This window comes from Giraffa tippelskirchi, chromosome 3 (assembly GCF_054371585.1).
Source record: "Giraffa tippelskirchi isolate mGirTip1 chromosome 3, T2T-mGirTip1v1.2.pri, whole genome shotgun sequence".
NCBI lineage: Eukaryota > Metazoa > Chordata > Mammalia > Artiodactyla > Giraffidae > Giraffa > Giraffa tippelskirchi.
In genome coordinates, this window is record NC_137277.1 from 181,771,496 (window position 1) to 181,779,760 (window position 8,265).

Consider the following 8,265-nt stretch of genomic DNA (forward strand, 5'->3'; position numbering starts at 1 on the left):
TCAGCATCTTTATTGTTCTTTTCTTTCATTTAACAGAATATTCCCAGTTACATCATTTTTATTTCCATTTACCTTGTATGAGATACAGCACTTAATGTCCTAAGAAGATGCTATCATAGGAAAAGTCCATCCCAAGACACAATTATGCTTTTTATGGCTTCAGGACAGTTCTCTTTTTCGCTGTTGTTCTCATCTCTAAAATTCAAACAAATATTGAATTACTTTAAAAAACAAACAACAAAAAGCCCTTTCTTATAAAAAATTAAAAATTCATGCAAAAGTACACTTAAGGTATAATGGATCCCCAGTATTCTTGACAGGAGAATCCTGGACATAGAGTCTGGTGGGCTACAGTCCATGGGGTCAAAGAGTTGGACACAACTTAGTGACTGAGCACACTACATTCAAGGTATCAATACACCCTAAGAGTAAGGAATTATCTAAACTTTGATATATACATTAGCCATTTCATTAAATTATCAGCTTACAAAGCCACATCCTCCTTAACAACATAAACTTTAAAAGTAGCACTAAAACAGTGTTTTTTTAATTGCACGTCATTTTGCTATATGTAGACTCAAGCTTTGGCTCATTTAAAGTTACACAAGCCTGAGTAAGGGAACAGGACCAAATTTTTGAACCATACATTGAACTAATTTGAGACTGTTAGCTTATCAGCAAAATCAGTATGAACTTGGGTGTTGTACTTAAAGAAAAAGTAAGTTAGGACAGGTGGTCTCTACACTGGGTATCTGGAAACTGCCAGGGTTTCTCAGCACTGTAGCTGTGTATCGTTGCTATAAGAGTTGGACAGTGAAAAGTATTTCAGTTCAGTTCAATTCAGTCACTCCGTCGTATCTGACTCTTTGCGACCATGGACTGCAGCAATCCAGGCCTCCCTGTCCATCACCAACTCCTGGAGTTTACTCAAACTCATGTCCATTGAGTCAGTGATGCCATCCAACCATCTCATCCTCTGTCGTCCCCTTCTTCTCCTGCCCTCAATCTTTCACAGCATCAGGGTCTTTTCAAATGAGTCAGCTCTTCGCATCAGGTGGCCAAAGTATTGGAGTTTCAGCTTCAGTATCAGTCCTTCCAATGAATATTCAGGACTGATCTCCTTTAGGATGGACAGGTTGGATCTCCTTGCAGTCCAAGGGACTCTCAAGAGTCTTCTCCTGCCGGAGTCCTGCTCCAGCTGGTCCAGGGGTTCCCTCAGGAAGGACGGCGTCAGCGATGCGAATGAGAAGACACAGCGAGTTTTAGCGTCTCCAAGTGTCTCCTGACTTTATTGTTTTCAAGACAGCTTTTATATTTTTAGTTGTACATAGAGACAAATGTAAAGTGTAAAGTCATGCCAGACCAGATCAATGGGTCAGCAGTTTTTGACCCTTATCGGAACCAGGACACTGTTTGTGTTTTTAGTTACAAAAAGTTTAAAGTTATTTACATCATCTTCTGGCCTGGTTATGGCCAACCTAGATAGCATATTTAAAAGCAGAGACATTACTTTGCCAACAAAAGTCCGTCTAGTCAAGGCTATGGTTTTTCCAGTGGTCATGTATGGATGTGAGAGTTGGACGGTGAAGAAAGCTGAGCGCCGCAGAATTGATGCTTTTGAACTGTGGTGTTGGAGAAGACTCTTGAGAGTCCCTTGGACTGCAAGGAGATCCAATCAATCCATCCTAAAAGAGATCAATCCTGGGTGTTCATTGGAAGGTCTGATGTTGAAGCTGAAACTCCAATACTTTGGCCACCTCATGCGAAGGGTTGACTCATTGGAAAAGACCCTAATGCTGGGTAGGATTGGGGGCGGGAGGAGAAGGGGATGACAGAGGATGAGATGGTTGGATGGCATCACCGACTCGATGAACATGGGTTTGGGTGGACTCCGGGAGTTGGTGATGGACAGGGAGGCCTGGCGTGCTGCAATTCATGGGGTCGCAAAGAGTCAGACACGACTGAGCGACTGAACTGAACTGAACTGGCCTGGAGGCCTGCTAACATCCTGTGACTCCTTTATTGATAAGGGTTGATCAGCCAGAACACTTTTGTGTCAGGCACAGAAAGTATCAGAGTTACATTTTTTAAAGAATACAGGCACAGCAGATTATGACAAAGAAAGAATTTGTTTCAAGGTAAAACCTGTTTTCTGTACTCTATCTTATGCCTTGAGCCTAACAGAGAAGAATGTGGTCCCATAAAGTCATAGTACGGCAGGCTGAAACAATGTAGTACCAAGGTCAGTGTTTAGCAAAATCACCAGCTGAATTAACAATCGTCTTATTATTTGTATTAAGCTAAACTTCTATTTATATAAATCTCTAACTATTATGTTTTCATTATATAGGCTAAATACGTTAAGAGTAAAAAGCATAGTGAGTAAATGTAGACTAAGTAACAGTTTCATAAAGCAATATCTCTTACATTTCTTAATAAGCCTTTTTTCCTACGAAGGGCTCTGTGCCAGTTGGGGCTTTCTGTGTGGACGCTCTCAGTATTGTTTATTGTTAAGGAGCTGTCATGCACATTAGCTCCAAAGGCACAGGTACATTTATTAAACAAACTAATATGCTAGCAAGAGGAATTTAGATTAGCATATTCTATATCCTAGATAATTTTATTAAGGTGCTACCGTTCAGGGGCCTTGTCGATTGAGGTTTCAGATTGATCTATTTTAGAAGAGAATCAGGAAAAGCCTTTTGCCTAAGTCACAGAAAATAAGAAGAGGTTTATTATAGCAAACATCAGAAAGACAGATATCATCTTTAAGGTGAGTGCTGAGGCAGCCTCCCGAGAATCCCTGAGGTCTGAGAAGCCGTGCTCGATCAGTCCTCTTCCTCATGACTCTGTCATGGGTGGGATCTCGTGAGCTGGCTCCCAGCATTCTCCAACACCACAGTTCAAAAGCATCAATTCTTCGGCGCTCAGCTTTCTTTATAGTCCAACTCTCACATCCATACATGCTGCTGCTGCTGCTGCTAAGTCACTTCAGTCGTGTCCCACTCTGTGCGACCCCATAGATGGCAGCCCACCAGGCTCCCCCGTCCCTGGGATTCTCCAGGCAAGAACACTGGAGTGGGTTGCCATTTCCTTCCCCAGTGCATGAAAGTGAAGTTGCTCAGTCGTGTCTGACTCTTAGCGACCCTATGGATTTCAGCCTACCAGCCTCCTCCATCCATGGGATTTTCCAGGCAAGAGTACTGGAGTGGGTTGCCATTGCCTTCTCCGATCCATACATGACTACTGGAAAAACCATAGCTATGACTAGACTGACATTTGTTGGCAAAGTGATGTCTGTGCTTTTTAATAGGCTGTCTAGGTTGGTCATAACTTTCCTTCCAAGGAGTAAGCATCTTTTAATTTCATGGCTGCAGTTACCATCAGCAGTGATTTTGGAGCCCCCCAAAATAAAGTCAGCCACTATTTCCATTGTTTCTCCATCTATTTGCCAGAAGTGATGGGACCGGTTGCCATGATCTTAGTTTTCTGAATGTTGAGCTTTAAGCCAACTTTTTCACTCTCCTCTTTCACTTTCATCAAGAGGCTCTTTAGTTCTTCTTCACTTTCTGCCATAAGGGTGGTGTCATCTGCATGTCTGAGGTTATTGATATTTCTCCCGGCAATCTTGATTCCAGCTTATGCTTCATCCAGTCCAGCATTTCTCATGATGTACCCTGCATATAAGTTAAATAAGCAGGGTGACAATATAGAGCCTTGACATACTCCTTTCCCAATTTGGAACCAGTCTGTTGTTCCATGTCCAGTTCTAACCGTTGCTTCTTGACCTGCATATAGATTTCTCAGTAGGCAGGTAAGGTGCCCTGGTATTCCCATCTCCTGAAGAATTTTCCAGAGTTTATTGTGATCCACACAGTCAAAGGCTTTGGCGTAGTTAATAAAGCAGAAGTAGAGGTTTTCCTGGAACTCTCTTGCTTTCTCGATGATCAAGCGGATGTTGGCAATTTGATCTCTGGTTTCTCTGCCTTTTCTAAAAACATCTTGAGCATCTTTAAGTTAATGGTTCACGTATTGTTGAAGCCGGACTTGGAGAATTTTGAGCATTATTTTACTAGCATGTGAGATGAGTGCAATTGTGCGATAGTTTGAACATTCTTTGGCATTGCCTTTCTTTGGGATTGAAATGGAAACTGACCTTTTCCAGTCCTGTGGCCACTGCTGGGTTTTCCAAATTTGCTGGCATATTGAGTGCAGCACAATCACAGCATCATCTTTTAGGATTTGAAACAGCTCAACTGGAATTCCATCACCTCCACTAGCTTTGTTCATAGAGATGCTTCCTAAAGCCCACTTGACTTCACATTCCAAGATGTCTGGCTCTAGGTGAGTGATCACACCATCGTGATTGTCTGGGTTATGAAGATCTTTTTGTATAGCTCTGTGTATTCTTGCCACCTCTTCTTAATATCTCCTGCTTCTGTTAGGTCCCTACCATTTTTGTCCTTTATTGAGCCCATCTTTGCATGAAATGTTCCCTTGTATCTCTAATTTTCTTGAAGAGATCTCTAGCCTTCCCCATTCTATTGTTTTCCTCTATTTCTTTGCACTGAATCCTGAGGAAGGCTTTCTTATCTCTCCTTGCTATTCTTAGGAACTCTGCATTCAGATGGTATGTCTTTCCTTTTCTCCTTTGCCTTTAGCTCCTCTTCTTTTCTCAGCCATTTGTAAGGCCTTGTCAGACAACCCTTTTGCCTTTTTGCATTTCTTTTTCTTGGGGATGGTCTTGATCACTGCCTCCTGTACAATGTCATGAACCTCTGTCCATAGTTTGAAAATACATTGGCAGGTGGATTCTTTAGTGCTGAGCCACCAGGGAAGCCCTATATGTTTCATATGTGTCTCTAAAAATAAGAATTCTTTTAACATAATCATGAAATCATAGTATGAAAAGTATTTACATATGTAAAAAATGTAAACCTCCTCAGGAATATATGATAAACATTCTTTCCATTTAACTTTAATTCATGGTGGTGATTTAACTTTCTTTCTACTCAAAACTTCTGAGGGCTTCCCTGGTGGCTCAGAAAGTAAAGAATCTGCCTGCAATGAGGGAGACTTGGGTTCAATCCCTGGGTTGGAAAGATCCCCTGGAGAAGGGAATGGCAACACAATCCAGTATGCTGGCCTGGAGAATTCCATGGACAGAGGAGCCTGGCAGGCTACAGTCCATGGGAATGCAAAGAGTCAGACACAACTGAGCGACTTTCACTTCACTTCACTTCAAGTACCATCAACCAACATTAACAATTATCAACCATTTTTTTTTCAGTTGAGGTATGTCCCATTTTATTCTGAAGCAAACCCCAATGTTTCATGTTGTTGTTGTTCTTTAGTTGCTAAGTTGTGTTCAATTCTTTGCAATCCCAGGCCAACTTCCTCTGTCCATGGGATTTCCCAGGCATGAATACTGGAGTGGGTTGCCATTTCCTTTTCCAGGGGATCTGCCTGACCCAGGGATTGAACCTGCATCTCCTGCATTGGCAGGTGGATTCTTCACTGCTGAGCCACCAGGGAAGCCCGATATATTTCATATGTGTCTCTAAAAGATAAGAATTCTTTTAACATAATCGTGAAATCATTAACCTAACGATCCACATTAATTCTTTAATATAGTTGAATATCCAATGTGTTCAAATTTCTGATTGTCTCTTAATTCCTCTTTCGTTTTTTTCTCCTCTCTCTCTCATTTGTTTGAACCGGGATCCAAAAAAGGCTCACACGTAGCAATTTGGTTGCTGTGTCTCTTAATTCTCATTTAATCTGTAGGTTCTTCCATCATCTTTTTCTCCGGTATAATTTGCTGGAGAAGCCAGGTGGTCTGTTCTGCGCATTCACTACAGTCTGAGTTTGCTGTGGATATCCCTATGATCTGTTCCTCTTCTGTTTTTTCTGGAAACTGGCAGTTGATCTTGCTAATTCTGTTTCTATTTCCTTGGCAAGACTGTTGCATAGGTAGTGTTGGGAATTGAGCACGCAAAAACACAACTTTATTAGGAAAGTTTTCAAACACACAAGAAGATAAGGAAGTGTAGTAAATCTCTGTATACCTGGATTAGTTTCACACAGCTGCTGTAACAAATGACCACAAAATTGGTGGCTTAAAATAACACACATTTATTCTCTTACAGTTCTGGAGGCCAGAATTCCAAAATTAGTTTCTTTTCTTCTTTTTTTGGACTGAACAACACAGCTCTCCTCAACCAGGGATTGAACCTGGGCCCTGAGCAGTGAAAGCTCAGAGTCTTAACCACTCGACAGCCAGGGAATCTCCCTAAAATCAGTTTCAATGGACAAGGAATCAGTGCTGTGCTCCCTCCAGAGGCTCCAGGGAGGAGTCCCTTCCTTGCCTCATCCAGTTTCTGGGGGTTGCTGGCATTCCTGGCTTGTGGCCATGTCATTCTGTCTCTGTGGCCCCATTGCCTTTTCCTCTTCTGTCTGTATCCAGTTTTCCTCTCTTACTCAGATATTGGTGATTGCATTAAGGCTCACTTGGATAATCCAGGATAATCTCCCCATCTTAACAGTACTAATTTAATGATACCTGCAAAATCTTTGTCACGTAAGGTAAAGTGTACAGCTTCCAGGGATTAGGACCTGATATTTTTGTGAATCATTATTCAGCCTGCACAATACCTATTCCCTAGATGCAATATTCTGCTTCTCTCTCTTTTTATTTTCTTTGTTCTTTTCATCCTTCTCTTCTCTTCCCTCCCCTCCCCTCCACTCCTTTCTCTCTCTCTCCTTATTTTACTATAATATTTTAAAGCAATTCCCTGTAACTCCATCCCTAAATATTTCCATATATATGAACAGTTTCTCATGTAACCACACCCTCTACAGTGGAATCACCAAGTCTTAACCACTGACTGCCAGGGAAGTCCCTGAATTTGATTTTTTATGTCTCTTAAGTCTCTTTTAACCTAGAGATTCCTGGATTAAAAGTCCTCTCTCCATTTCCCATACACCGCACCCCCCTGCCCCCCATGTAGTCGATCTGTTGAAGGAGCTGCATCAGTTCTCATGTAGAATGTCCTGGTCCCACATTATGGATTTGACTGATTGCTTTCCTGAAATGCCTATTAATTTGTTCCTCTGTCACCTGTATTTCCCATGAATTGAAGGTTGGATCTAAAGCCTTGATTAGGTTCAGATTTGGAAATGTGTTAAAGTAGAATAGACAGAATTGGTAACAGCATGGATGTAGGTGTAGAGAGAGAAGCCAACCTCGGTTTCCTCATCTGTAAATGTGGATAATAACCTCTGCCTACCTGCCCTGATTATTGATAATCTCAAAGAGGTGCTGAACTGTGACTGCTCCGTGCACTTACACGAGGGACCTCTGAAAGGCCGGCATGAGCCTGGGGTTAAGCAGACTGTCCCGCAGTCTGCGGTCAAGGTTGATCCTAGAGGTCTTTCTGTCCCTCCTAGAGTGGTGGCTCCTAGAGTGGTGGCTGGGGGGTGGCTGAGAAGGTGAAGCCAGGCTGGAGGAAGAGGGTCTGAGTTGGGGCACAAAGCTAGGACTCAACTCAGGTAGACGGTTCGCTTGACAGTTAAACGCGATGAACAGACCACCAGGCACTCAAGGCTCAAAATGCCTCCAGGTGGGACGAGGAGGGATGACCAAACGGGGCCTAGTTGAAGCCCCTCCTAGGAGGCCTGGGCTGCATCTTGGGATCTGAGGAGAGTGTGAATGAGCACAAGGACGAAGGCAACCCTGGGCAGGTGTGAGCTAGAGGGTGTGACAGATGCAACACCTGAGTTTGTGAGCGTGTAGGTGAGTGTGTGTGTGGGGGTGTCTCTCTATGCTGGTTTGTACTGAGTGTGCAAGGATTGTGTGTAGGTGGTTTGAGTGTGTTTGCCTGCATGGGCTGGATGGGCTGGAGCTGGGAGAGAGGGGCCGGGTTTTGGCTCCAGTTCCTCAGGGCTGAGCCACATGTTAGAGGTGTCTTGTCCTCTGAGATTCATTTCTGGCTTAGAAAAGGAACAGTGGGGTGGGGTCCCAGTGAGCGGGAGGGGCCAGCCCAGACCCATGGTGGAGTTGAGGCTGGACCATGCATGGAGAGTCAGGAGCCCGATCTCCTAGCTCTGCTTGGCACCTGCCTGGCTGTGGGGCCCTGATCCTGTAGGCCTGTTTCCCCACCAGCATCCCCCCCACCCCAGCCACAGTGGGCTGTTGGGTTGGCTGTTGAGTGAGGGGCTTTCTTCCTTAGCGTACACTGCAGCGCCTGGGGCCTGCAAGCTCAA